This window comes from Amblyomma mixtum, chromosome 2 (assembly GCF_055824585.1).
Source record: "Amblyomma mixtum isolate Tamu chromosome 2, ASM5582458v1, whole genome shotgun sequence".
Taxonomy (NCBI): Eukaryota; Metazoa; Arthropoda; class Arachnida; order Ixodida; family Ixodidae; genus Amblyomma; species Amblyomma mixtum.
This window is the reverse complement of record NC_143013.1, coordinates 253,696,001-253,723,617: the sequence shown is the minus strand read 5'-3', so window position 1 is coordinate 253,723,617 and position 27,617 is coordinate 253,696,001. Positions and strand designations below refer to the sequence as shown.

The 27,617-nt window shown below is 47.5% G+C and overlaps 1 non-coding gene and 1 pseudogene across 2 annotated transcripts; one reads left to right on the top strand and one right to left on the bottom strand.

Moving 5' to 3' along the window:
• Positions 1–5,213: 5,213 nt before the first annotated feature.
• LOC149363545 (uncharacterized) lies at positions 5,214–27,300 on the bottom strand (annotated as a pseudogene). Its single transcript, XR_016288219.1, has 11 exons — positions 27,161–27,300; positions 18,582–19,018; positions 17,804–17,986; positions 16,934–16,959; positions 11,204–11,295; positions 10,431–10,522; positions 9,553–9,580; positions 8,208–8,291; positions 7,596–7,639; positions 6,255–6,364; positions 5,214–5,495 (listed from the first exon to the last, which is right to left on the bottom strand). The product of XR_016288219.1 is annotated as an uncharacterized LOC149363545 (transcript).
• Positions 14,847–14,919, top strand: TRNAT-CGU (transfer RNA threonine (anticodon CGU)). The gene has a single exon. It is a non-coding gene; the product is annotated as a tRNA-Thr (tRNA).
• Positions 27,301–27,617: the final 317 nt, after the last annotated feature.

Genomic DNA, 27,617 nt, shown 5'->3' with positions numbered 1-27,617 from the left:
TAAATAAATAAATAAATAAATAATAATAATAATTATAAATATTAATAATAATAATAATCATAAAAATATATGCTCACCGCAGAAGTCTGAACTTCTTTTTTATCGACCTCTGCATCAAAGACAAACTAGTACCATCCCTAACATCAAATTACAAGCGCAAGTGGCGGAGATTCCTCATGTTGAAAAAATCAGAATTCTAGGCATTATTATACAAAGCAACGGGTACAACGGTGATGCAATAACTAAGATGAAGAACTGCGCGCAGCAAACGATACGACTCCTACAGCGGATTGCCAACAGGAGACACGGCAAGAAAGAGCAGAATCTCATGCGGCTGGTACAGGTGTTCGTATAAATAGCCGTATCTCGTATGCTGCCCCCTTCCTTGATCTTAAAGTTTCAGAAAAGGGAGAGATAGATGGAATTATCAGGTGGTGCACGAAACAAGCTGCAGGACTGCCCATCCGTACATCCACACAGCGCCTCCTAGAGCTAAGCATGCATAATAGCCTGGAAGAAATTACTGACAGTGAGAACGTCCCAAATCGAACGCTTAGCCGGGACCCCAAACGGCAGGGCCATTCTAGAAAAACTCAATCTGAGCCGAGATAACAGAACAACCGCCAAAGTTGACATGCTCGGAGAAATTCAGGACGATATAATTGTACCCTCATTACCCAGGAATATGCATCCTATTCATCACTCAGTGCGCCGGGCCAAACGGGCAGAGTTCGTTTAACAGTACCTTTTGTTGGGCTAGTTGGTGTGACATTGTGTTCAGGAAAGTAAAAACAACGCTAAATTCTACCCAAAACACACAGAAAGACGGACAGGACGGCAGAGGCACTAGAGAAACGCTTCCGCTCCTGCAAAAACGAGGACGTGGTCTACGTGGATACCGCTGAGTATGGTAGGAACACGATGACCGTCGCGGTCGTCGATAATAAACAACTCCTCAAAATAAGTGCCTCCATAATCTCGGGTAACCCAGAGACTGCAGAGGAAGCTGCCATAGCACTGGCTTGTGTAGGCACAAAAGCGAGGTACATCATCAGTGACTCCAAAGTTGCCTACTAAATTTCAGCAGGGGCCGCGTCTACCCTCTGACGAATATAATTCTAAGCCCTCATGTAATACACTGGAAAATTGCACTAGTCTGGACACCAGCACATGCATCCCTGCCTGGTAATGAGACGGCCCACGAGTTCGCCCGAGGCTTTTCCTTCCGGGCGGACCCGAGCGAGGTGGTCTTTACAGACAGGGATCGCATGGTGACATACAGAGAAACTACACAGCACTCTCGTTTTCAAAGAGCTAGACTTCCTCCAGCGGATAGATTCTTGTCCAGGTACCAAGCCATCAACTGGCGCCGGTTACAAACTTACACCTTTCCAAACCCGGCCCTCTGGACTCTTTATAGCACCCAGGGCAATTTTGAGACAAATGCGAAAACTGCGAACTTAGGGCCACCTTGGACCACATACTATGGGAATGTCATCATGCCCCCCGGGAGGGACGAGGTATAAACACGAAAGATGGGAGACCTTACTACTGAGCTCCGACCCGGCGACTCAGTTACAACTCGTCCGACTGGCCGAAGCCACCGCCGAGAGTCAAGACCTTTCGGCCGTCGTCTAGGCGGGTAGCCCTCTGGCTACCCTCTGTCTGTTGGACATTAAAAGTTTTCCTATCCTATCCTATTACGTTGGACTGTGATGTATTCTAGCATATTGCGGTTAAGATTTTGGCTCAGGAGTAGAGTATGTTGAAGTTGAGGTAGGGTCGATTTCATTGAATTAGGTTGTAATTGTGGAATAAGTTCGCTCACAGTGGATTAGTTTATTCTAAGCTGCAGTAGGGCAGGTGGATTCTGGAGGAATAAAAGGGCATTGCATTGAATTAGACCCGCCGCGGTAGCTCAGTGGTTTTGCTCGGCTGCTGACCAGAAAGACCTGGGTTGGACCGCGGCAGTCGAATTTCTTTGGAGGAGAAATTATAGAGGCCCGTGTACTGTGCGATGTCAGTGCACGTTAAAGAACTCCAGGTGACGAAATTTCCGGAGACCTTCACTACGGCGTCCCTCATAGGCTGAGTCGCTTTGGGACGTTAAACCCCAATAAATCTAAACATTTAAGTAGGTCGCAGTAGGGTGTATTGAATTGGATAGCTGTAGAATGGTGGATTAAGAATTGTATTAAGTTGCAGTAGTGTGAATGAATTAGTATTTTGGTGGATTGTGCTAGATTACGGGTGGGTTGCGTTGAATTAAGGTTGATTACGTATGATTAAGCTGGATTAGGTTGTATAAAGAGTCGAGTACGAGGGGGTACCCAAAAGAAACCGGACTTATTTTTGTTTGAACTTATTTGTTCACATTTTAAGCACAGACCTTCAATCTCCTTCAAAGTATTCCCCACTTGCAATGATACACTTGTCGAATCTTTTATTCCATTTTTCTAAACATTGTTGAAATTCATCTTTTGTGATGCTTGACAGTGCCTCCGTCGTTTTTTTCTTCACCTCAGCAACATCAGCGAAACGCTTTCTATTCACCCAATTTTTTCATTCTAGGAAACAAAGAAAGTAGCACGGGCCAAGGTTGGGAGAGTGTGAGGGTTGAGGAATAGGGGTCATGCCATTTTTGGTCCAAAATTGTTGTAGAGACAGGGCTGTGGGAGCAGCGGCATTGCCATGATGGAAAAACCAGTCACCCGACCGCCACAAATCTGGCCGCTTCCACCGCACACTGATGCCCAATCTTTTCAAAACATCCAAGTAGAAAGCCTGGCTAACTGCCTGACCCTGCGGAACAAATTCTCAATGGACGACTCCTCTCACGTCGAAAACACAAATCAGCATTGTTTTGAGGTTTGGTTTCACCTGACGAGCTTTCTTGGGGCGAGGTGAATTTGAAGTTTTCCATTGGCATGATTGTTTCTTTGATTCAGGATTCGATTCAGGAGCCCTTGAGTTGTCCCCATAGCACCGTCCTTGTACGTCTTTCTTAATATTTCAAGAGTTTCCATTCAACTTTTTCCAAGCAAAAATCAGAATTTCACCGGCGTACGCTGTTCACGAAAATCAGCCATTGCAAAAACGACACTGACACAAAACAGTCGTCACTCTAAAACTCTGCCTAAACTAGTCTGACCTCCTTCAACGACGGCACTCAGCTTACTGACTCTGGAATGTTCGTTCTATGCGCTCCTAGTGTCAAAACGCGGTACCACAGAAGCTTTGCCGACCAAAAAATTTAGTCCGGTTTCTTTTGGGTACCCCCTAGTACATTTGATTAAGTTGCTGCGCGAAGGAATAAGTACGATTACGGTGGATAGTGATGGACTATAGATATATTTTGCCTTCTTAATGTGCATTAAGACTGAATTACGTTGAATTTTGGCGATTGTACTGAATTAAGGGTGTAGATCAGGGGTTCTCAAACTGGGTTCCGCGGGCTGTCTTCTTGTGTTCCGCAAGAACCCTCACCGGCCCTGACCCGGCAGCTGATATAAGACTGGCTCTGAGTGCTACTGAGCCACGCTTTGACTTGCTCTTAAAAGGGAAGCAGTACCACCCATCACATTAGTATTTGTATTAATCTGTGCAATAAACATTTAAGTTTTGCAACTCTCTCTTTGCAAACATGCACTCGACAACATTGCTGGTAAGTGAAAGATCAGGGGGGGGGGAGGGGGGGGGGGGGTTCCCTGGAACTTATTGAAGGCTTTTGGGTTTCCTCCAAGCAAAAAAGTTTGAGAAACCCTGGTGTAGAATATGGTGGACTGCGGTGAATTAACAATCGATGCATTGGTACAAGCGCAGCCCAACTCGGCTTCGTTCTTTGTTGTCACTGCACAGCGAACGCACAAAAGGGAACACCAAAGGTGACCAGTACGCGACCCCATTTGTTTCCTTCTTGGGTGTCTCTGGTATATGAAACTCGCTGTAACCAAAGCCTTTTCGTCTCCGTTGCTTGGCCGTCATACGACTGCTTTCTCAATCAGACAATCTCGCCCTTACATTGAAACACATCACCGATTACTACAAGTTGGCGCACCGGCGCTACCTGGCCCCTTGTAAGGGATTCGATCGCGCTGCCGAACGCCTCATCAAAATTCTCACTAACACTGTACTGTGCCCGGCGGTGCTTAAACGTTTCAATACATCTTTTGATGGCGTGTGCGTTGTGTGGGGATGTGGCTGACACTTTCCGCATGGTTTGGGCGAGTCAAACAAACCCATCTATCCCCCTCCCCCCCAACCCCTCTTCCCCCACCCCAATCCCACCAGAGAGGACTGGGAGGCGGCTCTGCTCGGCTGTCAAGACCTAAAGGCCCAAAAAGCCTTAGTTCACCGGACCCGGGCGGCGTTGCTTGCCAATGGGGCTCCACCTAGTATTGTGAGGGGAAAGGGCCAATAGGGCACTAGCTCAATAAAAGCTCTGTAAAAATAGACGATAAAGGTTTTTCACCACCACCACCATGCAGGATTTTTTCTGGCTCTTCAACTTCATTGCTAGAATGACTACGACTAGAAGGCAGCTCAACATGTGCCGTCTGGTAGTCACTGGAGCGCTAGTGTAGAGCGCAGTTCAAATGTCACAGCTCCCGTGGCCATTCGCCGGTGGCAGCCGGAGCCTCTGCAAGGCCGTGATGGCGTAATCCCATTTTCGAGGATTCGAGATGCTTGCATGCATCTTAAATGGTGCATGATATCAGGGTTATAGGGCAAGAAATAAGTAAATTGACAGTTTTAACTCAACTTTCCTGAAAAAAATTTCAGCAGCCTTTAAGCCAAGCTACATGCTCACTTTCCAATGTTGCTTGAGCTTCAAGTTACATCCGCAGAGGTATTTACCTGCTACAGCATTAACCATACGTAGAAACTTGCGATTCTTTTGGTGCGACCCTCGGCGATATATTAAAGTGCGACACAGCAAGACTGTGAGACTGCAGGACGGACTTTATTGCACAGTGCCCTCAAACGAGTTATACAAGAAGAAAACAAAGCCGGAAATGTGCTCATGGCGCACAGCTCCAGGCGACAACCTCTTGCAATGGCGGGGTAGCTCAGGTGCGAAACGCCAGAGTGCGCTTTCTTCGCCAAGAATATCTGGCGTAGGTGTCGCTCTCCCGGCAGCCATAGCCTGCATCCATAGGCTCCCAGTCGTGGCAATGCAGATCAGCCGGCTATCTCGAAATAGATTCCCACCCTTAAGGGATCGGTGTGGGCTCGGCTAGCAGGTAGTGAGCTATGCCTGGCCTCTTAGGGTTGGAAGCTGCGGACTGTGCCTGCCATCGAAAGAAAGGAGCCCGACGCAGCGCGAGGCGCGCCTGCCGGCGTCTATCCGCGGTTCTCGCGTCGCCCGGTGACTTCCGCGTCACGCACAGGCAGCTTGTTCCAGGCGCGGCCGATCAGGTCGTACCTGGCCGCCAGGTGGGGAAAGCGCCTGAACACCTGGTCCACAACGAACAACTTCAGCAGGATGCCCGTCACTGAAAACGCAACGCGCGTACAGAGGGTTAACACAAAGCAAACCTCAAGGGCTGTCGGCCCTAAATGCGAGCGCGACCTCCTGCTGCGTTTGAAAGTATTGCCGAAATGCTTACTCAGTGTGGCATAATCTGTAAAGTAACTGCACTTCTTGCTTTCGCTAACTGACATTCAGAGCCCCTGGGCAACAATCGGCATCAGAAGTCTAGACTATTGCGACTGTAGTTAATAAAGTATGACGCATAAATCTGCTGAAAAAAGCCTTAATTTTCTTTTCTTGTTTTGCGGTATACTACCATAAAAATGTTTTTTTTTTTTTCGATGGGCAAGAGTCGCAACTGTCCAGACAACGTCCGGGTGCTCTCGTAAATAAGCTAACAAATATCTGTAGTCCATGTTGTCTGAATAATACGCATTGGAGAAGACTGTCGATAAGATCTGCTAGTGTAATGGATAAATAAACTCGCAATGCACTTACCACTGCGTAACGAGATATTCAGTGGCGTCACATTTCAAAGCTGTATACAGTGGTAATTTCCTGTCTGGCAGCTGTGTGTTTGCCTCGCGTCACTATGCAGTCAGTCGTGATGCCAATGTGTTCGTACCACACAGCGCAGCTGCCCGCAGTCACGCATGTCGTGCATGTCATGCATCACGTCATTGTAGGCGGAAACAGGAAACGTGGCTTTAATACTGGTCACTATGAAACAAATGAGGCAAGGTAAAAAAAAAAGAACGACCCTGCACGCCAAGGTCCTTACCTGCGACCTGCACCGCGGCTTCCTGTCCCTGCCAGAAGGCGAACACCGTCAGTTCCATGAGCGCCAGCATGAAGAAGAACGTGGTGCTGGCGTTCTTCCAAGAGAAAAGGCTGCGCAAAGCACACAGGGAGGTAAGAAAGTGCGCTGAACACAGAAAAAAAGAGCGGTAGGAAACGGCGACCACGAAATGAATTCTTTTAGGACGCAATTGTACGCAGAGGCAAGGGAGAGGGGGTGCCACGAGCCGCTTCCTCAGACTCCGATGCCTAGCTGAGAAACCTACGATGCTTGCTCGTGTCTGATATGGTTGCTACTGTACGCTACAGTGAGGTGCAACTACAGAACGAAGTGGAATTTCTCTGCCAAAGGGCCCCTTCTAGCCAGTGGCACTGGCGATTCTCATGAGCCTGCTAGCGCAAAAATGAAGGAAGTAGGAGATGAGAAGCGATAGTCCTCTGCCTTCATGATTAGAGATAGTTACACTGTAGTCGGACACAGCTCAAGAACGCAGCGGCTTTTTCCCGTCAAACGACCCCTTCCAGCCAATGGCACTGGATTATTCTCCTGAGCCTGCAGTGCGACAATGCATGGAGTGGCAGATGAAAGGGGGTAGTCCCCTCTCTCCATAGCCGGGGATATTCCCCCACCTGCATTGTCACGCCGCTCCCTGCATTGTCACGCTAGCAGGCTCATGAGAATCGGCACACGCCAATGGTTGGAAGGGGGGTCCTCTGACGGGGAAACGTCGCTTCGTTATTGAATTGTATCCGACTGTAGCTGTTTAGCGCTCGCGGCACTGAATACGGAGGGGCGGGTGAAGAAACCTTGCAGTCGGATCGTCGAAACCAAGTGGCTATTGTGCGCAGCCAAGGCGGTGTTGAAGGCGGTCAGAAATTGGCGGTGATATTATGCGGCATCGACTAACTTACGTGACATGGTGTGTAATAATCTATATTTTGCCTGACGCATCTACAACTGACGAAGGAAGGCGTAGCTACTGAAACGATTAACCTTGCAAACAAGTAAGGCTATGCCTATGATGTCTGCAATTGAACTATTCTCTTTATGGTGCGGGGGGGGGGGGGGGGGGGGGGGGGGGGGGAATCGTTTCCATGTTAATCCCCTGCCATGCAGCCTCTGAAGCAAGAGAGAAATGCAGGGAAGTATAAAAGGAAATGAACGCATGTACGCAAGGCACAAAGACATGTGAATTGCATTAAATTGTATACTGCGTGCGGTCTAAAGAACAGATTGCTTTCGTCGTAGTACGAAATTGATCCGACGAATTTATTACAATGACACCTTAAGTGAAATAAATAATCTGTTTAGTTTTTAGCTTACCTTTCGGCCTTGTCAAAAACGGTCGAGATTTCCTCGAACGTTTTCTGCAATGTTTAACATGAACAAAAATATTAGGGTAAATGAGAAGGAAATGTTAGTGATTGACGCAAAACATACTGAATACACTGCTTATTCTTTTTGCTGTAAAGCCGTAATGCGATGAGGCAACACAGAAAGACAGGTGATTTGCCGTGACCTGCACATAAGGCAATAACAGACAATGCGAGTGCTCATGGAGACACCTTCCAGCCATCTTCGATGTTAGGACCGAGACTGGCTCAGGAGCCTTCCTTGAAACGTGTTTGGTCCATCGTTCCTGGTTTGCATCCTGTTGTAGTAACACCCTGCACATTCTTACTTTATGAATAGTAGTAGTAGTAGAAACATTTATTGAAAATTCAAAATAAAGACGAGGTCTTTTGCTGCTGGTGGTGACTTTATTTCAAGACTCCAATTGTCATGGCTGTCTCTCCTGCATGGGACATCAGGTTACGCTGGATCGTCAGGTCAGACTTTATGAAGAGGTTTCCTTTCCCCTTTTTTATCTCACGCCCACTCACTCATACACCCTGAAAGAGCTGTGACAAATGAGAAAAAAGACAAACTCCTCACCGAGACTCGCATGTCGAGGTTCAGGACCTTGATGAGGTCATTCGCTGGCTTGAAGAAGCGCCCGGGAAAGGTATTCTTGCGTGACTGGACGGCGGTTGAAAGAGGAGAGCCAAGGCTATGATTGCATTGTTTGGACAGCTTGATTTTGTCATGTGGGCTCTTAGGAGCTGTGAATTACTTTGCGCAAAGCTGGTGCTGTATGCATGTGGGCTAGGATACAAAATTCGCCGTGGCGGCACAGAGCGGAATGATGGAAACTCTAATCAACAACAGAGTGTTAGAAGTTATTGCGTGTGGGCATAATTCAATATGGGGCCGAGCAAATGATTGCTAGGAATGAAAGAAGGCGTAAGTTGTTTTCACACCGCACAGGTAAGCGAAGTCAACGCACTAAATATTAACCGCAGAGTGACAGGACCACATGATTAGAAAAGAGCGCAGGACAACGACAGGGCAAAGAGACGCAAGGGTAGGATCCTGTCGGTTCTTTGCTGTCCATGCATATTTTTGCTCTGTAGTCGGATGCAACTTAAGATCTCTGCAGCTTTTCCCCGTCAAAGAACCCCCTTCCAGGCAATGGCGTCGGACGATTCTCATGCACCTGCTAGTGTGACAACGCAGGGAGTGGTAGATGAAAGGGGATAATCCCTTCCCTCTGTGATCGGGGATAGACTTCTCTCCATTGTGGCGCCGCTCCCTGGCGTTGTCACGCTAGCATGGACATCAGAATCGGCAGGCGCATTGGCTGGAAGGAGATCCTTTCACTGGGAAAAGCCACTGAGTTCTTAAGCTGTGTATATCTTATTATTTGATGTATAAGCACAAGTGCGCAAGAGCACACGAAAGGAAGCTGCATCCATTTGTTCATGCAGTGAAGAGTGTTGATTGTATTGTTGTTTTACTAATTGAAGTATGTTAGGTCTGCTATGTTCATGCCAACTTTAGAACTGTGACAAGCGCACATTTATGTTGTCACTACCAATGCAGAGCTTGATAAGAACGAAAAGTATCTAGGAGGAAATTGTGCGCCAGATTAGCTCTTACCTCTGGGTTGAGTTTGTGTTTGTGTCTGAAATCTATGAAATAGTGAAATAGTGTTTACTCAGGTGAAGAAGAAATCATAAAATTATGATTTATTTTGACCTGTGACTCCTTAGTGCAGCAAGATCCGCTCAAACACCTTTCTCTGATAAAACGCTCAACAAATTAACGTGCTCCAATGACAACTACCACAGCACCACTGAGTTGTCTTTCGCCTCCGAGCACAGAGGCAGAGCGCGAAATCTCGCAATATGCGCTTGTGCGCAAGGGCGAGAAATGTCGGAGGAGAAACGCGAACACTCACCTTAGTCTGGTCGGAAACGACGGGGCTGCTAGAAGTAGAGACAAAGTAACAATGAAAAACAGCTCCACAAACCACGTACAGAAGCTCAGAAAAGTGAAGTCATTTTCTATGAAAGAGACAGACCTCGTAGGCAAAGCACAACGAGAGAGATTTAAAAAGAATGTTTTCAGTGCTCATTTCCGTTTATGCCTCGACGTTGATAATCTTTCGAGAATCTAATAGTTGCATTTTAACGTGTAGAAAAACTATACACAGCAGCGTCATACTTGTGTAACCACTTTCGTAGGTTTCAAAAAGAACCATCTGCATTTATTTTCGAAAAATTGCTAATGTACCGTATTCCTAATTTCTGCGCTACCTCCACTACTACAACCAGGAGCAATCATCAACATGATCATTCCAAATTGAACCCTTCCTAAAATATTAGTCTTTGCAGAGCGCAGTAGAGAAACGGAAGGACTGTGTCCTTTGTGGAAATGCACCTCACACGCGTGCAGTGTTACAAGGATCCGTCTATGAAGACTAAATCAACGCCTAGGAGAGTTTATCGGCTGACAACTCAGATCCTGACTGCAAGGATGTAAAAACGCTCAGCTATTGTTCACACACCTACGGGTTGTCCTGTACCCTTTGTACAGGTAGACGAAGTGCTTAAGAGTCCAAGACCACATTCGCAGTGCCTTGGAAGAAAAACGCGTAAATAAGAGCTCTGCTCACTATCAATCGAGAGAAGCGAAAGGATATCTGCGCACCGGGACCATGGCCAAGACGTCATAGGTACGACACCAGAGGCCTAAACGAAAGCGCTCAAGTGGTGAGCATTGTAGGATGCGACTCCTCGGGACAGTGTTTTCGTAACTGTTCACTGCGTCACTTACCCCCAACCGAAGAGCTGTGCAATGAGGTAGGCGACAGCCGGGGCGAGCAGCAGCTGCAGAAGGCATCCCGCCCAGGTCGCGAACAACAACACCTGGGGAAGGCGGAGAGATGAGGAAACATTCAAGTATCTCTGTGAGTTAGCTGCCAGTGAAGAGGAAGCTACAGGGGAGGAGCGTTCGCGACTCTCACTCCGGCAAATAGTGCAACTGAAGCACACTGCGGACGTTTCCCCCTGCGCGGTTGTGTCGCACTGTCTGGTATAACAGATGCCACTATGCAAGCTTCTTCATTGACATGACTCTTTAAATGTGGAATTTAGCAGCTGTCCTACAAATGTGTTAAACAGCAAGTATGACCAATATACGGTGCTCTAAGAGATTTGATTTATTGGGTTTAACGTCCCAAAGCGACTCAGGCTATGAGTTATGGCGTAGTGAAGGGCTCCGGCAATTTCGACCACCTGGGGTTCTTTAACGTGCACTCACTTTCGCACAGTACACGGGCCTCTAGAATTTCGCCTCGATAAACTGTTTAACGCTATATTTCACTGCGCAGGAAAACAGTGAGTTTCGACTTCGTTGCTTTCGCTCAGTCGCCAGGATTTTCTGGGCTGTGTAGGGAACGAGCACAGCCCAATGCCCAATATGGGGGCGCCCATCGACCTCCTTTTGAAAAGGTTTATAATGCAAGCAAGGTGTTGCTACAGAGATTCTAAATGCGGACTTAGATTCGATAAGGAGGCGTGCGTAGCACACAGGGACAGTCCACTCACCGTGAGCAGCAGGGCAGTGCGCAAGGGGCTCCTCCAGCTGACCAGCTTGAGGTACTCGTGGTGCACGTCCTTGAGCCAATCGTCGAAGCGTTCTGTGGACACACACAGGGGCGGAGGGCGCACAGTCCAGAAGATGCCATGGTTAAAAAATTCAGGGGGGCACTTTGTTGTCCTAAAGTGCGGTGAGGCGAAAGCCTTAAGCGCGGTGTTTCTGCTTGTGTCGCTGATGTGTGGTTAAGATGTTAAGCTTGGCCTCTAAGAGCGGAACGCGACAGCGTCTTGCAACGCTGCCAGGGAGTCCACAGAGCGCCATCGCCCGTTCGGCTCTAAGCCTTGCTCGACGGTTAATTTGTTTTTGAGGAAAGGTATCTTTCTCGCATATCTCGGTGGACACCTGAACCTCGCCGTAACGGGAAGGGAGGATGATGGGAGTGAACGAAGACACCATATTCACTACACGCGCCTCTGTTCATTCCAAACAACCGAGCTGGCATGGCGGAGTGGTAGCGTGCTCGTCTCGCACTCCGGACACGCTGGTTCGATTCCCAACTCGACCGATTTCAGAATCGGTTTTATTTATTTATGTGGTCTGACTAGAAAGGTTAATTAGGCTAAATTGGTCTTTACTATTGTTCTAATGCCATCCATCATGTCCTGTCACTCGCCTTTCAAGTGATGGAACTCTCTAGAATGTTCGACATAATGTCTATGAAACGGCTAGGAACACCTAACTATTAGTGATGGTTAATGATAGTTAAGCATGACTTGCACATTTCGTGATACTAGTTAATGTATTGTTAGTGATAGTTGGCGTTACCTTAACTAGTATATTGCTTAATTAATGTTAGTTAAGGTAAAGGCGCAGTGCACAGTCCCACATGCCACTTCTTTGCTACTAATTACCAATTAGTCATTTAGTCATTAAGTACAATGATATAATCATGAAATCCCTTTATATCATGTTCCGATGTCTCTCGATTGCAGACGATTAAGTATTGATTGGCATATTCCCATATAAGGCATGCATCCGAAACGCGGACAAATTTGCTAACGCGTTTTGGTCTCGAAAGTATGAGACATTAAAGGGATACTGAGGCGGTTTTCGAATCAGCTAATTTTTTAGGGTTTTGAAGTAGTGTCATTGTTGATCACGTCTGTGAAATTATTTTTTCGATTTTGGCTAAAACAGTGGAGCAATCACCAATTAAAAACGCGACGTTCAAATCTCCCGCGCCCCGCGCGAGCGTTGGAGAGGAGAACAGCGGAGAGGGAAACCTCGTCCATGTCGGCCAATGTGACGTCACGTTGAGGAGCCGGGGATACTTTGGCGTACCCGAGCGAGCTTTCAGCGCGCGTTTTTTCTCATGCTGCGTGCGTTGTGACGTACAAAGCGTGTCAGCCGACCTTGAGAATCAGATTCAACACGAGGTACTACTCTGCGTTCGTGTCCATGAACAAGTACGGCCGAGACTGTGTCGTCTTCCACTGTTTTTCGCAAGATCATAAGCTCGCAGCGCAAGCGCTCGCTGCTGTGACGAAGAATTCAAGCTGACAAAAGCAAGTCTACTCTGCTCGAAGCATTTTCCTAAGAGCGGCTACATGCAGAGCTTGCCCCGAATGTGACCTCTGGAGATTTCTGTCGAAAAGGCGCGGCTGAACCATATGACACAGTTCTTCCGATTTTGTCGCGCATGGGAGGCGTGTCACCATTCCGAAGAAGGGCCTCTTTTAAAAGTAGAAACATGCGCACTTAGCCCCTGAAGAAACCTTATAGAGGCTGAAGCATATGAAGCATATGGCCAGACCACCTGAGGCGTGCTCAGCAAGGCTCGTTTAGTGATTTTATACTCGGTTCGACATGTCCAAACAAGCAAGCAAGCAGAGCAAAGCACAATAAAGCAAAGCAAGCAAGCATCGAAGCTCTTCATATGCGGCATCTCGTTTAATCGTAGCTAAGCGATTAAAATGAAAGCGTTCGACGTTGATTTCGGATGCAAATTTATGAGAGAAATGAATGCCAACCGAGTTTTTGCAAAAAAACACCGCAACCTTACTCGGTTTCTTCATCAAGTTGTGGAAGCGGGCGAGTTGCAGCTAGCTTGGCTTTTAAACACACATATAGTTGGCAACTACTTCACTGAACCTAAACTGCAAATCTAGGAAGGGCGAAGGTTTCCGAGGCAGCGATTAATATTTTCCGGCATCTGCTGAACGCGCCACGAGTGAAGCAGCAGCCTTGTGCGCGTATTTGGCTTGGTTTCCAGCGCACAATGATTGCTTCACTATCCTGTGGTCACATGCCTCGCAGTGCTTGGCCACTGCGCTTCGCTAATTTTGACATCAACTTCGTGCTCCTTCATCGTTTCCTTGAAATACTTTCTTGCCCCAACCTGCAACACCGGGTACTGAGCACAGGATTTTTCGTACACAGTGCTTTGGGACTTTTCTTTAGGATGACGCTCTCCTGGGCGAGCCAGGAGGCGTCCGGTGGTGGTAATTGACTTGAGTATTGTTCACACCCCTTCCTTTCCGAGAATACGAGCCGAGGTTGTGCTGGCACCTTTTGCGCATGGTCTGCATCGCGTCTTTGACGCTGGCGTATGCGTGTGCTAGGCGTAGAATTTTTCGCTTGTGCCTTTTTTGGTTTCAGGCGATACGTGGAATGAGCAAACTGTAGTATGCTTTTCTTCGGAGGTCAGTAAAAAAAAAAAATAGTCGCCGTATTCGCTTTTACAACGACACGGAAAGCTGCGATCTGCACTCAACGCAGCGCCGGATCCGCATCGGCAGCTTCTCCAGTCCTCAAAGTGACGTCACGACCTCTCTTGACCAATAACGGGCGGCGGCGCGCCGCGCGGCGTGCCCCGCGGCACAGGCCGCATATTTCGGCTAAAAAAGTCAATTCGCGCTTGTTTTTGCCTTATTTGGATGCGATATTCCAGTACACAGCATGGAAAACTATAGGACGCCGCTGCCAGCCTGATTTTCAAAAAAAGTGCTTCAGTCTCCCTTTAAAGGCCTTCGCCTTAAAACTTTAGAACGCGCTTGTCAGTCGATAACGATACAGCATAAGCGCTTTGTCTGCGATGCAGATAGTTACCAAAGCATCCACAGACAAAATCTTGCAAACTACCCCAAAAGTTCAGTACATGAAGAAATAAGAAAAAGAGAGAGAGAAAGACGAACGGAAAGGCAGGGAGGCTAACTAGGCGATGCCCAGTATACTACCCTACGCGTAGGAAGGGGCACGGAGGGAGAGATAGCAAGGGGAGAAAGGAAAGAGAGATCACTTCTCTATTGCGAGGAAACTGTCTGGCTCGCCGGGGTCACGGTCTGCCCCTGCGTGCATTGCTGCTTTGTTTATATATATATATAATTAGGCAAACAAGAGAAGGCTCAGCTTAATCGCTAAGCTTAATTGCTTAGCGAGGGCCTCGGTTCTGGCAGCCTTGCCGCCATAGGAAGCATAAGATGGTTCTCACACAGCTTCCGCCCTCGTCGTTCGATGACGTTCCACGTCACACCAGCGGTAACTCAGGACGCACTACGTCCGCCGCTTATGAACCTGCGTGGCGCTAATGAACACTGAATGTTAAGTCACTTGTAAACATAAATACCCCCGAAAGCAGACGATTTGACAGCCGCCGCCGTGGCTCAGTTGGTAGAGCACCGGACGCGTAATTCGGAGGTCGTGGGTTCGGTTCCCACCGGCGGCATGTGTTTGTTTTTTCTTCTGCTTTTCTACTCAATTAGCTTTAAGCGATAACATATTCAGTAATATTCTAAATTGATCAACACCGCAAAATAAATAAATTGAAATCCCCTCTTTCTGTTGGCTTCTGTGGCTGTTGGATTCTCTCATACTTGTAACGAGCCCCTCATTCAAATATATATATATATATATATATATATATATATATATATATATATATATATGCATTATTTCGCTCATCGGCAACGAAGCCCGGCGGCGTCCAGCAGGAAAACCTCAATGACGTCACCATTGTCTCGCACGACGTCAGCAGTAGACCATAAGACAGCGACTTTTAGTAGAGAGAAATGAGGAAAATAAACTTTCTTCCAAAGCTGCGGGGAATTGAAGCAAGGACTTTCAGAGTGCGAGGCGAGCACGCAACTCACATGCCAGAAACCCCCGGCGCTCAATCGTCAGTGAAATTGAACCTAGTGTATGAGTTCCCTGAGGAGGTGTGTCATTAGAAAGAAAGGAATATCTTAATAGAACCTCGCAGCTGAACTCAAGATGAGAACATGTTTTCGCATTCAAAGCACAGAAGTAGCTTTTAGCGTCCTCCGTGGAGGACCTGACGGAACGGCAGCGGCAGCCAGCGACTGACGTACCCTTAAAACTAAATATGCCACAAGCTGTTCCCCACGTCCATGCATTTTATTTATTTATTTTATTTGTCCCGTTGTTCACGCGTTTCCTTCGTTAAACGACTTCCCGCATTATTCAAATGAACGAAGCTCAAACACGTGAACTTCCATGGAGAGCTGCGGGGAATGCCGGGAAGAGGAACTTTTCATATTAGGCTTAGGCATTGCTGGGCATGAAAGTGAATTCTACCTTAATAATATGCCTTCTCCCGGCAAAACACAAAGAAATATTGCGACATTGACGATACCAGCCCAACAATTTTGTTAAATTTATTGAAGAAGTGAAAAGCGCACGAATATTATAATGTAATCTGCGCGCAGGCAGAGGTGGACATTGCGGCGCACCTGCAGATTTCGAGGCACAGTCTACGTTTTCAGCCTAATTCAAATCAAGCGAAATAAGACACCTCGTCTTCCCGGCATTCCCGCTGTGGATGAAACTCGCATAGACGGTGGCGCCAACTTTTTGCCTCTAGGTGATATCGAGAAAGTCTATGCATTGAGAGTGCTGCTCACGACGCTTGTTGTGTCTTTCCTTTCGTCCCAGTAAAAAGTCGCCCTGTTCCTTCTATGCGTAGCATATTGCAATCACTCAGTTCAGCCCTTGGGCGCGGTCGGGAAGCCACCAAACCACGTGACGTCACGTGGTGACGTGACGTCACCAAACCACGTGAAAAAAAAACAAAGAAAGAAAAAGAAAGAAAACAAAAAAAAGACGCCTGAGCATGGTGGCGGTTGCCACCGCACCGTTTCAAAGGGGGCGCTCCTATCCCTCCATCCATCCATCCATACGTCACGGAAGAAAAGCTGCTGAGAAAATGGAGTGCCGCCAAGCAATACCTCGCGCAAAAAGACCGCGCAATATGCAACGCATTCTTGGCTTAACCAAGCTAAGCCTGGGCATCATTTTTTTTTAAAGATAAGTTCAGAGATAAAAAGGAAGAGGGAAGGCAGGGATGGTAACCAGAAGAGTGTTCTGGTTGGCTACCCTGCACAGGGGAAGAGGGATGACGGGACTGAAAAGGGGAAAAGCAGAGGGATGGAGGGGGCACTGTCACAACTGGTCCCTCCAGCCAGTCGGTCTCAGGAAGCTGAACAAAGCCTTTTAGGCCTTTAAGACAATCGATGGTCACGGCCCCAGAACCTTATCTCTGTTAAAGGGCGAGGATCGGTGCGGTCCTAGGTACCTTTTTGAAATGGCCACATACGGCCGTGTTCGTCCAGTAGCCACAGTTACGCGGCTCGCTTCTGCCAGCAGTGTCGGAGTACGTTCTGTCTGGCAATTGCGAAATACGAGGGACGCATGGTAGAGTAGAAAATCGATTTAATACGTACCATACTTGAACAGCGTGTTCCGGACACTGAAACGGAAAATGAAAGAGCGACAGAAATACCGGGTCAGGCGAGAACATACGCTAACTGCCGTTATTAATAAACAACTAACGTGGCAAACTTGTATTCTCTTGCTTTGCCTGTGGTAGCTATTGATCCTTGTGGCGTGTTTGTGCTTGCTACTGTATTAGCATCAACAACCCCGTCAATAACCTGCTTTGGCACATCTTGGCCTTATTGATCAGCGGGTGCAGTCATGCCCAGCAGTTCTGAATAAAAGTGACGAAAGACAACAGTCACCGAAACAAAAGAGCATAGGGGATGTATATATTTTTTAAATTTTTGTAGTTTTTATCAATGGGAGGTTAATTAAAGCAGCAGAAAAAAACAACAACCCCATCGAGAAAAGCAAAAGATTTTGCTACACATCGGAGAAATGGACTCTTACCTCATATATTTCTATCCCGGTATCTTACAGTGCTCTTATAGTCTCGTATCTTTGAGAAACACGCCGTGAACAAAGATTTCGAATTAACATCGATCATGTTACCAATAAGTACGAACTTTTGCGTGCGGGAGTGTGCGCAGGTCGCATCTCGTTCCCAACCACTTTCTTGTGTTTATCCCTTCTTTTCTCTTTGCATTTTATCTTCCTCTTTTCTGTTGGGACACCTTCCCGGCGTCTACACGTTACGAAGCGGCTGAGAATTGGTAAGCAAACGATCAACAAAAAGAAAAATTGCCAACCCGGACACCTCCAGGGCGAATAGCACAAACAACCACGCCCAGCTATACAGAATTATCGGCGGCTAGCGGGACGGTGACATGGAGATGTGCCTCAAGAGGTGTCGTTTGAAGAAGAGGATAACTCACTACTTATAGGAGAACGGAGGGTCAGGCTCGACCACGCGCCTCTCCTCAAGCTTGCTGCGGGTCTGCGACTCCCTGGGATTCCAGAGCCGCCGTTGGCCGGTGGGTTCCGGTGTCATCCCTTCACCGGCAAAGGTGGGGCCAATGAGCTGTGCGTGCATCGGCGGCTGCTGCAATGATCGTCGCCTGCGAACACCGTTCACGTGAAGGAGGTGCGTCAAAGGTCGTTCGGAAATCACTGCGAGGGTCTCTGCAACTTAATCATAGGACGTACTTTTACTTGCGCTCCTAAAAAAGCAAAATTTGTGTTCCATCATGCAGCTTCGACACCTTCAGTTGGCCATCACAATGCGTTCGTTTATTTGCAGCAAGCAGCGGGGGGAGGGGGGGGGGGGGGACATTAAAAATTCAGCGAAAGGGCATAGACAATGATTGGATGTATCTGCGTGCGAAAATCAAAGCGGTTGGTTTTAAGCAAGTGAAATGGAAACGAACATTATAGATGTGAGAATGAAAAGAACCAAGTGTACGCGAGATCTGATGGGCCCCAAACTGAGGGTCCAGCATTCCGCGCCTGCACAGTTGCCTTGAATTCAACTGTTGGAAGAGCCATAACAGATAGTCACAGTGCCCAGGGCGAAGTGTTAACATTACCCACAAAGTAATAATGACTACAACGACTTTGTCGACACGCACCACCCGACCGTGAGCATTCCCACGTCCCCTTCAAGCTTGTTATCGCTATCGCTGTAGATGCACAAGTTTATCAATAGCGTCGCACCTCTCCAGAAAGACCTCTCGCATACAGGTCGCCCACGCAGCCACGGAGCGCCGTACACGCTTGGTCGGCTCTGGGTTCTCAGGGCATTCAACACCGACGACCTGTTCCTCGGAGCAGTCTGCAGAGGGTGAGGGATCGTCCGGACTCTCGCCAGAGACATTGGGCGCCTCTAACACAGCATCTGGCGTAGAGGCTTCTTCGGTGTCCGCAGTCTGTCTGAGTTGCTCCCCAGTCTGCATTTGTTTCTTCCCGGTCTGGTCCAGTTGCTTCTCAGTCTGCTTGAGTTGCGCCTTAGTTTGCTTGCGTTGCTGCACAGAGTGCTTGAGTTGTTCCCTAGTCTGTGTGGCTCGCTTCTCAGTCTGCATGAGCTGCTCCCCAGTCTGCGCGAGTTGCTCCTCGGTCTGCTTGCGTTGCTCTTCGGCCTTCTTGAGTTGCTGCTGAACAGAGAATACATAGTGAGTGGTGAGAATGTCGCACAAATTGCAGTAGTCGTAACTTTCACGGGCTGTAAGAGGCGCCAGTAAAAATTCAACCAGGCTGCTCGAAGGATGGTCAGAAAGCCATGCTAACCGTGCGCAGTATTGCGCTTCTCGATGCCGCATTAATATGAATGTCATGTATTCGCCCTGTTGTGTGCTGTGGCGTGAGAACATCCACGATAACATTTGTCAATGCATATAAGATACCCTTCGTTTTAGGGAAAAACTTGAATGTAGCCGATGTTTGCATGCTGAAAAGACTTCATCAAAAATTGGATTGAACGTACCTTCTACCCGAAAATGCACTTTCCAGTGTCCCGCATTTCGTTAGTGTGCAACGCTGAATACACAACACACAAGTTAGCTGATGTCTTGCACTTATTCACGGGTGGACTTCACAGTTAAAGGAGTGTAGACACCTAAATTGGGTGGCTTCAGCGTTTTGATTCTCTATGCTGAAACCAGCCTTCCTCAAGAGCCGTAATGACAACGAATTTTTATGCCTCACGTGACCTATACCACACTTCGACCTCACAGCCATCGTTAAATTGTTGAAACCGAAAAAGCAAAACAGTATAATAATGTATAATAATTCTTTCCGCATCATTACAAAGAAGAAAACACTTACCCAAATGTTAGGTGACTATGCTCCTTTAACTGCTCGTCATAATAATATTTCATTTAATTTCTAGTGCGAACACACTACTTCAGAAGGCTTAACCGGCTCACCGGGGTTTTTTTTTAGTTATTTATTTCAGTGCCTTCAGGGCCCGAGGGCATTACAGAGGGGAGTGGGGTATAATAGACAAAATGAGAAAAGAACAGCAGTCACTAGTAACACAAAATGTGAACAAAAATATGGCTCGCGCAAATGAGTAGGTTACAGCAAATACAATCAAACAAATTAACAGTCATTAACAGTAAATTATGAGCATAGAATGAAAGTAAAGCATACCACGCAAAAAAAAAAGACACAAGGAGCATGTTGTAGAAAATGGCACGAAAAAACTGGTGCACATATTCTGTCATGAGCTTAAACAGCAGATGGCCCGAAAGACGCGGGTTCGATCCCGGCCGCGGCGGCTAGAATTTCTTTGGAGGAGAAATTCTAGAGGCCCGTGTACTGTGCGATGTCAGTGCACGTTAAAGAACCCCAGGTGGTCGAAATTTCCGGAGCCCTCCACTACGGCGTCTCTCATAGCCTTAGTCGCTTTGGGACGTTAAGCCCCATAAACCAAACCAAACAGCAGAATTTGTGAAGGAAAAAAAAAAGAGAGAGAGACCAGGTCTGTTCGAACTACCACGTGAGCTGGAAAGAATAAACGGCAGTGCGCAAGAATTACATGTACTATGTTACCATCAGATTAGTTAAAGCTGATTTAAACACAGAATGGTCACATATTTCGACGACCGAGAGTGAAGCTTGACCTTAAGTATAATCTTGTCCCATGCAGAGATAAAATAAATAAATATTGCCGCGAATGGGTGTAAAACCCGTGACGGCGTGGACAGCTGAGCTTCATTGGCCACTACACGATAGTGCTACGCTGTCGCCGCAGTCGATCACGCCTCGACTTCATCCACTTTCATCTGCGGCGCGAACATGTGAGATCAACTTAACCTCAGCCTAATATCGCCGCCAGACGTGCCGACGAACCAGCAATGCAAAACCATGAGCCAACCAGGCTAAACACATGCGTGTTTAGCCTGTTTAGCATCCGTGCAGCCAACCAGGCTAAATTTGTGTTTTTCTTTATTTAATGTTGAATTTTTACAATAAATTTCATTTCTTTGTATACTTTTTATTTGGCACTGTGCAAAGGTAGACTTGCAAATGCACATAAAGATTGAAATACGCAGCTTGATAAGATGTGTACACAAGGAGTGATCGATTTCATCAAAAAAGTTTGCACCTAATGTGTTTCAAGTCTGCTAATCATGCTCATGAACAGGGGTCAGGCAATCAACGGCTCCTGCTATGACGTGATTGGTTTAGGTTACTAAATGAAAAGCTTTTCGACTGGCTACGGAGTCATATAGCTCGGCCGCACTGCTCTGTACATTAATAAAATCTATGAAGAAAAACCATTGTCAAAAATGTGATCTGAGTGCAAGCACTTAGATTTTGGTGAAAGGAGCGCAAAAAGGTAAGGGGGAGGTGGGGGAGGCAACCACCCTCCTTGACCCCCCCCCCCTCATGTTCGTGGTCACTTATGTATTGCGAGATAAATGCTGCATGCAGTGAAGCGGAAATGGTTTTAATATTTTACGTAAAAACTAAAACGTGGCCGCGGTTAAGCTATGGTCCGCCGCCGTCAATGAATTTTTGTCGCCTGCTCCTTACGAAGCACCTGATTACGCTTGTGGTTAAGCAGCTTATCGCTGTAAAAGCGCGTATACGCTAAAGCCTGTCTCTTGACGGCAGTAGCGACTGAGTCACCTTCCGTTCCAGCAGGAGAGGTGAAAAGGCCCATTTTATTGACTGGACAGCGGCGATTTGTCAAGCAGTACATCTTGCTGCGTTAGGTGACTCTTTTCCCAAGAAACGCCTGTGGAGTCGCTCCATGGGGCTCCGAAGATGGCCGATAACAAATGTAGTGGATCCTCTTTTCGGCAAAAAAGCTATCGAATGCTTATTGTACCCCGATAATGCTGACTGTGTCATTATCCCGGCATATCTTCGCCGTATTGCCCTAACAGATTGTTCGTGCTTTTTCCATGTATATCTGCCCTTCGTTTAAGCATATCCCGAAATATATGTATTCGGCAACTCTGGGTAATTCATGGCCTTGTATTGTAAGCACCTCATCAGTTGTATCGTTGAAAACCATCACACCCGACGTAGTTGCGATAAAATTGAAACCTATAGCATCTCCTTCGTCTGCACAACAATTCACCAGCTGGCAAATCCTCCTAACAGTACAATGTCGTCCGCATACATGAAACCCGGCAGCCGGTGCTCAGCGACCTCTAAGCCTAATCTGTACGACAAATTATAACCTAGATTACTGCCTTGTAACCTTGTTGAGGAGGACAACATTGCCATAATCATTTATGTACCTCCACAGTTGCACTTTTTATCCCTTCCCAAGTAATTTCAACTTTATTATCTCGGTATACTTCCTATAGAAAATCAGTTACCTCATGACCGATACCTTCATCTTTTAATATGTTCCACAGGATTTGCCTGTTCATTTTGTCGCCTGCTCTGCTCATGCCAGGAAGGCTAAATGGAGAGGTCTATTTCCCGTCTAAGCTATTTCTATGCACTGGGTAAGCGCGAATCATCTAATCGCCTACTCCTTCTCAACCCGTTATGCAAAACTGCTGCCATCTACTGGAGAAAAGCGAAACAGGTGGAATGTCACCATATTGGAGGGTGACTACAGCCACTTCCTACGCTCTGGCCTCAAGCATGTTCTTGTCGGAAAACCCTCCTTCCAGGCAACTGAGGCGGTAAAAATAAGTGACGAGTGGTCAGTTGACCTATCCACGCCGTCCAAGTTTCCAAGTTACTTTGCTGAGGAGAAATAGAAACGCGCTCGAATCAGGCGCCCTACCTTTTTTTTTCTCCTTGGACGTCTTTTTGTGTACGGGAAGGCACAGAGCAATACCGGGTGTTTTTTTCTTGAAGGTCCAAAATTTTTAAAGAAAGGTAAATTCCCTTTGATTTGTTTTAACCCTGGGGCTTTACTGAGGGCTACGGCGGACGCCAGGTAAGAAGCAAACTACTTTAATTAGTTTGCTGATTAACGGAATACGTTAGTTACCTTTTATAATTTTTATTTTAGGGGATATGTTGTATTAGCAGAATTGGAGATCGTCTTCCAAACAATCCAGCCAAGAAAAAAAAATTTCATGAAAAAAATTTTTGCGCGCGTTACAAAGCGAGAAAAAGACACCCTGGTAGGCAGCTTGACACTATAACACAGCGTCTGTGACGCAGCTCGCACCGCCCTGCGCTTTGTGTCAGTGCGTTTTTGTGCCAACGCGGCATTCCGCGAGGCCGCGGAGCGAAACAAGCAGCGATAGCGCAGGCCGCCCGTCCGGGCTTCAGGTGATATCAGCCGTGTGACGCCAAGCGCAGGGCGGAGCGAACTACGTCAGAGGCGCTCCCAGCCGCTGAGTTACGGTGTGAAGATGCCTTCCAGGGTGACTTTTTCGCGCCTCGTAACGTTCGTGAAAATTTTTTAATTGAAATTGTTTTTTCTCGGTTGGACTGTTTGGAGGACGATCTCCAATTCTGTGAATACAACATAACCCCTAAAATAAAAATTAGAAAAGTATATTAACATATTTAGTTAATCAGCGAACTAATTAAAGCAGTTTTCTTCTTTCCTGGTGCCCGCCGTAGCCTCCAATATAGCCCCAGTGCTAAAATAAATCTAAAGCAATTTACCTTTTTAAAAAAAATTTGGACCTTCTAAAAAAACACCCGGTAAATGGGCACCTTGAGCCAGAAAAAAAAATCGAGTGACGTGCGTACACAGATACGTCCTGCGATTTCGGAGGCTATTCTCCAACATGGCGGATAGCACACGGCAGCAAAAACATGGTACCGCATTTTGCATAAACCCTATAGGTAGCGCGACAAAATGCAAAATGGCAGCCCGGAACAGGGTAACGCTCTGGGGTTGATGCGTTCCTTAGCACAATCTTTGCGTTGTACGCGTGCTGAGGTTAGTAAGAGTATGGCTCTGTCATACGCCACTACACTCTCCTTAGGAAGTATGATGAGAAACATTTGATCAGGCCAGGCCGGGATTCAATATTTGAAGGGACAGAACACTGAAAGAAGGAACCATTTTTTTTTTCGGCACGACGGAGAGGTTGCTAAGGCGTTGTATTTCGCAATGGTTTTATTGGAAACGCTGTAGGAAATTTCTACCGAGAATTTTTTAATCAGTGCATGCGCCCGCTTTTATGCATCCCGGTGCTCGAAACAATTATCAGCGAGCGCGATGGCGATTGCACGTCGGCAAAAGTGCTGTACCAAAAACTAGAAAGTAATAAGAGATCATTAGTATAGAGCAGCGCCCATTTCAGTTTTCACTCCTAAAGCTCTTTACGGTACACTGACTGACGCCTCGTTGACGAAAGTTCTAGTATACTACATGTGGCGGCCGCTCCATCCAAGAAATTCAAAACATTATGGCGCCATTATGCGAATTTCATTGCGAAATCGAACTTAAAAATCCTCGTTTCTTTGAAACTGCAGTGCTCAATTCTTACAGCATGAGTATCTTACCGCGGCCGTGATCTTACTGTAGCTTTTTTCCGCCATAATCTCATGGCATGTTTTGGGTTGGTTTATGGGGGGTTTCAGGTCCCAAAGCGACTCAGGCTATGAGGGACGCCGTAGTGAAGGGCTCCGGAAATTTCGACCACCTGGGGTTCTTTAACGTGCGCTGACATCGCACAGCACACGGGAGTCTATGATTTCACCACCATCGAAATTTGACCGTCGCTACCGGGATCGAACCCGCGTCTTTTGGGTCAGCAGCTGAGCGCCATAACCACTGAGCCACCGCGGCTGCATGACACGTTTTGGTCTTTAACCGAAGGCCAAAATGTGCTGATCGAGCGCCCATCACATAATTTGCTACGTTGTGAAAGCTTTGACTACGCTATATCGGTTGCTTGAAGGGATCAGAACTGTACATACCCCTGTTAAGGTATTTGCGCTTGCCGTGTTTTAATGTAGCGTACATAACCCGGCTTATTTCATGTAGGACGCGCGGTCGCGGAATCGAGTTTGTGGTGCGTCAGGTATGTCCAAAAAGCACTCCTTCAGCGTCCGTAGTCGCGGGGTGTGGCACGTGACAATAGGATTCAGTAAATAGGAAAATGGCTTCACTCACAGTGCGCGCAGATGTTTTCCGAACATGGAAACCGCGTAAAAGCTCGTATCTTCGCGGTCTGAACATGCAGTTCTGAAGTGAATGGTGCATTCTGCCGTTCCCGGCGCGGCCTGCAGAGTGCTTTTCTCGGTACAGGCCGCGCCCAGACAGAAGAAAAATTCAGCTTCTCCGCTTTCTTGTTCCGAAAACGGCTACCTTCTGGACGCGCCCGGAAACAGCTCAGGGGGGCCGCGGAGTGCACAGTAGACACCGTCTGTTTATGACTCAGTGGAGTGGAACCACGCAGGCAATTCAAAAGACGGCGAGCTTTAGGCTAAAAGCTAGTCCTACAATCGAAACCACATCGCGGCAGACTTTTTTACCCCCGGAAACGGAACACATTCTTCAGGGGCGTGCTCAGCGCGTAGCTCCAAACTCTTTTTCACACAGGGAAAACATAGTTTGCATTGACGTCATAGCGGCCACCAACTTAGGGTCCAGAAACCGGTTACTTCGGATGGCAATGCAGCAGCGGCTGGGCAAGAAAGCAAAGGAGATATGCCTTTGACACCGAGATATAGGAAGCGGTCTGCTAGGTCTAGAGACATAGATGGGTGATAGTAGTGAATGGGGGAAATTGGAAAGTGCTGGAGAACAAAGCGCCAGATGCCCCTCAGAGGAGCCCCGATTCTCGCGGACAGCTTTTTGTGGCTATGCAGCCAAGTCTAGGCAGGAAAGCAATGTAGGAGTGCCTTTGTTCACGAAGTGTGGGGGGGGGGGGGGCTTGTCATTTGTTCGGGCTAGGGGAGCGGCTGCAGGAAGTCGGAGAGGCCACTCTTCACGGCAACGGGACAAAGCCTCAACCCATTTCCTGCCTAGTCTTGTCTGCATAGCCCCAGAAAGCTGACCGAACCTTCCCCCTCTACCTGGAATGTTTTGGGCCAGTTGGTGATTCATGATTTGCAGGTTGGCTTCCTGGCTAGCCTCTGCTGCACCCAAAAATCCTGCTTGTCGAAACTAAAATCTCCGAATGCGGGGTGCTTGCGGGCACTAAAGACCGTGCACAAAGGGAGATGGAGGGATGGTATCGCGCCCCACTTCACTCGAAGGACACTGACAATAGTCTCCTCCCCGACGCCTCGGGGAAGAGGGGGGCCATTTCCGAGTAGCTGGGCAATAGGAGTGTCTCGCATGTGTGGGCGAGACGAGATGCGACCGCCATCTTTTTCGAACGCCACGACTGCCTGCATACGCATGCATGTAATGCAGTTGGTTCAGGACTGTGGTCTAGGCTGGTTGGTGCATAGCTACTTGATAGGAACCTCAGCGCAAGAGTAGGTTATCATCAGTTAGCGGAGTTGATGTCACGTGAATAAGCTCTACACAGCGGCTGAATTGTCAGAAAAGACCTAAGCCTTTTACGCTGCGGAGGGAAGTTGCACTCAAGATGATTAATGCCGGGTAAAAAATTTGTCGGAAAAACTTGAGCGCCGCAGCCCGTGGTAAAAGCACCGCGCAGAAACACGGCGAGCGTATTTTGCACCTGGTACACGTTACTGAATACTTTATCACAGGAAACTTAAGGTGAGGTGACCACAAAACAGACAACAAAGGAGAAAAAGATGGTTCCACATCGGGTTGACGCGCTGTTCGGGACAAGCGCGGCGGAGCACCCAAGTAAAAACAGCGCCGATGTTTGTACCACATGGCAACCTCAGAACACGGTTAGATACAGACTTTGTTTCAATTTTTCATCCAGCGCAGTAACTATCACCAAGAGCGAAGAAAAAAAATTCGACTAACGTAAAATCAAATTCAGGCCAACCACATCGTAAGTACGCATGGAGTGGATGATGGAGGAAATGCGTTTTAGCAAATAGGCTTAGCACGGAAACACAGCGCGAAGGAACAAAGAAAGGAGTACTAAGCCTTTCCGCTTTTCTGCTTCCTCGCCTAGCCTCTCTGTAAGAACGCGATACCAGCTTGTCTAAAGATCTACGTGGTTAAAGGAAATGGTTGTTCGTGCGGCAAAAAAAACAACAACAACATCGCAACGCAGGGAAGTGAATGCCTGAAGTTTTTGCAAACCTCTCTGTATACGAGGCAACGTGTTTGAAACAAGGATTTGCTGCTAGCAGCCCTGAGCGCGCTAAGAACAAGGTGCTTGCTGGGCAGTGAACATGGTAGAGTTGTGAAATGTGATCGCAAAATCTTTGCTCTCTGCTGAAATAAAGGTACGAAAAAGGCATATCGGACTCACCTTTTTGCGGCGCTGACGACGGTTCAAGGAAGGCATCGTGGCGTCTGAGTGGCTTGGGGAACACGTCACTTTGCTCTCCAGGCTGTGATCGCGCTATGGTCGCCTCTACTGCACGCGAGAGAAACCTGTGCCGTTGCTGCCAATGTACACACTGAACGGAAACTGAAACGATGCGTCTCGTCTCGCCAGTTTTTAGGGCGAAAAGACACGTGATCCCAAATATGTGACGTCACGGCGAAGCAGCGACATCTGCGACAGAAATCTTACCAACGTGACAAACACTTTTTCTTTTCTTTGGGCACACTTGCTTACTCATCGCTTATCTCTTGTTCTCTCCAGGAGAGAGAGAAAGTAAGGTGGCAGGAAGCAAAAACGGAGCCGCAGGAGGTTGTATCTGTTACCACTTCCTTCCTGTTGACTCACCTCTATCCTTTCATCCCTCTGTCTGCACCCATGG